This window comes from Canis lupus, chromosome X, assembly GCF_011100685.1.
Source record: "Canis lupus familiaris isolate Mischka breed German Shepherd chromosome X, alternate assembly UU_Cfam_GSD_1.0, whole genome shotgun sequence".
NCBI classification, from domain to species: Eukaryota; Metazoa; Chordata; class Mammalia; order Carnivora; family Canidae; genus Canis; species Canis lupus.
In genome coordinates this window covers 112,900,805-112,904,309 of record NC_049260.1, presented here as the reverse complement: position 1 = coordinate 112,904,309, position 3,505 = coordinate 112,900,805, and positions in this window count along the sequence as shown.

Below are 3,505 nucleotides of genomic sequence, written 5' to 3'. Positions count from 1 at the left end.
GATCACAATTATCATTAAATTCCAGGAATTACACTTAACGTAGGCCGAAGATCCAGGAAACGATTCCAGTAATGCCTAAATGAAACTGAAGAGAGTCACTGTGAAGCTCAACAGATAACCCCTCCGATCTCCTGATAACTGGCCCTCCTGTCAGCTCCTCTTTAACAGTAAAGAATCCGAGGTTCAGAGAGGTGAAATAACTTGCCCAAAGTCACACAGCCACTAGATGGCAGACCCCACCTTTTCGGGTCCTGAGACATTTATGGCGTTCTGAACTATCCTAATGAACTTTCAACTTGCATATCTAATGGTATCTTAAAACTTAATATGACCAAATCAGAAGTCCTGATCCTGCCACCCTACTCGCTGGGGCTGAAGCCTACTCCAGACCCAGTCTTACGTACCTCTGTAAATGATGTGGCACCCGGTGGATCGAGCCGAAGAAACAAACAAAATGCACAAGAAAAGCTAGAACTCAGTCTTTTTAAAATATATATATTTATTTTTATTGGTGTTCAATTTGCCAACATATAGAATAACATCCAGTGCTCATCCCGTCAAGTGCCCCCCTCAGTGCCCATTACCCATTCACCCCCACTCCCCGCCCTCCTCCCCTTCCACTACCCCTAGTTCGTTTCCCAGAGTTAGGAGTCTCTCATGTTCTGTCTCCCTTTCTGATATTTCCCACACACTTCTTCTCCCTTCCCTTATATTCCCTTTCACTATTATTTATATTCCTCAAATGAATGAGACCATATAATGTTTGTCCTTCTCCGACTGACTTATTTCACTCAGCATAATACCCTCCAGTTCCATCCACGTCGAAGCAAATGGTGGGTATTTGTCATAGAACTCAGGCTTGACTCATGTTTCTTCCTTGGCCTGCACATCCAGTACGTCAGATGTTTGTGTGTGTTAGCTCTACCTTCAAAATATAACCCTACCGGTTTTCTCCATTTCTAATAGCTGCCACACTAGTCTGAGCCCCCGCCATCATCTCTCTCCTGAATGATTGTAAAAGCCTCCTGAATGGCCTCCCTCGACACACAGCTTGAATTATGTTTTACAAATACAAATTATATCAGATTTTTCTCATGCATGTAACCCTGGAGTGATGCCCTACAGTTCTTACAATATAACCCAAAGTCATTAAGGGGCCAACAGGCCAATCCTATGATCTGGCTTCCAAATACCTCTCTGACTTCATCTCTCTCTTTCTCTTTTAAAAATTGATTAATTAATTCTATTTAAATTCAATTAATTTACATAAACTGTATAAGTTTCAGAGGTAGAGTCCAGTGATTCGTCAGTCTTATATAACACCCAATGCTCATTGGATCATATACCCTCCTTAATGCATCACCCAGTTACTACATTCCTCCCTTCTAGCGACCCTCGGTTTGTTTCCTATGATTAAGAATCTCTTATGGATTTCTGACTTCATCTCTACCTGCTTTCCTCATTCACCAGATTATGGCAACATTGACCCTCTTTTGGTTTCTTAAACATGCTAACTCATTCCTCCTTGGTGGCCTTTGAACATGCTATTACCTCTGCCAAGAAATTTCTGAATCAGATCTTACAAAGTTCTTTCATTATTGTCATTATTTGTCAATATTTCACACTGTGAATATTTCATTATTGTCATTCAGATCAGCTCAAACCCCACTCAAGGAATCAGTGCTGACCACCAGTTTTAAGTTATCCTCTATCCTTATGGTGTCACCTTTATGACATCATCCAAAAGTGTTTTCTTCAAAGCACTTGTCATTATCAAATCATTCCTAATCATCCATCTGTTTTGAGGAAATAAATGAAGACCAACCAAATGAGAAAAGGCAAGCTTATTTATTTAGAGTTTTCTATAGCAGAGATGTCAGCCTCCATCGCTTGTGTTTGGCAGAGATTCAAAGGCAGAGAGGGAAATGGGAAAGCTTTATAATGGAAAACACCAAAGGCTTTAAGGTATGACCAGATTGCAGGCGGTTGGCATGGGGAAGCTTCTGGATAGTAACCTAAAGCCAGGCATCCTATGTGATTGGTGATGGGTGCATATTTGTTTTTTTCTGGTCCATCCTTAGTTTGAAGTGGAGACAAAATTTGGGAAGTTGCCAGTTATTGGTCAAGTCCTGGCCATTTGGGAGCCAATTACTAGAGACAGTAGTCTGACTTCCTATGAGTCTGACTTATAGCAGGCTGGCTTTCTGAGCTGTTTATTGGAGATAAGAAGCTGGTTTTCTGGGCAAGTAGCTGCATGTCAGGGGTCAAAATTCTATTTTTATATATGATTGCCTGTTTGTATATTTAGTCCTTCAATTTGCTGGTCTTATATGTCTCCCAAATGGAATCTAAACTCCAGTAAGTCAAGTATCTTGTCTGTCTTCTTCAATGTGGGCTCGCTAGTGACTAAAACACTGCCTGGCACATAGTAGCTGTTTGATACATATTTGATCAACAAATGATTGAAAGGTCAACTGAGAGCTCAAATCCTTTACTGCTATATATTTGTGTCCGAAAGCCAAATGCACAATGAAAAGACAGAAGTACAGAGATTTCTCTTTGGCCAGCATGATTGACTGATTTTATTGATGTATTGATCTGATATAACTCAAGCACGCTAATTTGGTCCTAGTGGAATAATCTCCCGACCTTTAAAATGGACACTAAATTCTATCATACATTATTCATGGAGGCAGAAGATGTGTCGTATTAATGGCAACTCTTAACAGTAAATGGGTACTTTGGCACAGATGAGGGTGGGGCACTTTTGTCAATGGCTCTGAAAGAAGTCAAACTAGTCATGATGGGTTCATTCATGACTTGATAGATTTGAAAGAGGAAGAGAAGCCAGGCTTTTAAAAAAAGTATAGTAAAATTAAAATTTTTTTTCACATAAAGGGAATTTAAGTACAAAAGAACAATGTGGCACTAATGTTAGAAATGAGTCTCCTCAACTATTAGTTCAAAACATCCTTGGGAGCCTCCCGTGGGAAATCTGAAGCTGACCCCCTTACACGGAGGGCAGCGGGACACTAAAGAATGAGGTAGGCCACTCTAGATTGGTAGGTGGCAGTTTTAGTAACAGGAAAACCTACATACAAAGCTGGACTTGGGTGAACACATCTTAGAAGTTGATAGAAGCACATATATCATCCAGATGGTCTCAACACATCACTATCTCAAGGTTATGTCCTCAGGGAAGCTTCCAGGAGTGGGCAAGGTAAGCATAAATGCAGATGCCAAGGACAGAGGAGTGGATGAGAAGCCTCTGATTGCTGGGGTCTGGCTCGCAGGTCATCGGTGGTCACATCCTCTCAGTGACCTCCTCCAACATCAATTCCACCCCTGGAATCCCCAGAGCACTGAAGTGTAGGTTCTCTTAGCTACTGGCTATGACCAATCTACATGGTTGCCTTCTTTACTGGAACATGAGTTCTTTAAGGGGATCCATGTATTAGAACTGTGACCCATAGTTATATCCCCAACCCTTTTACAAAGTAAGTAT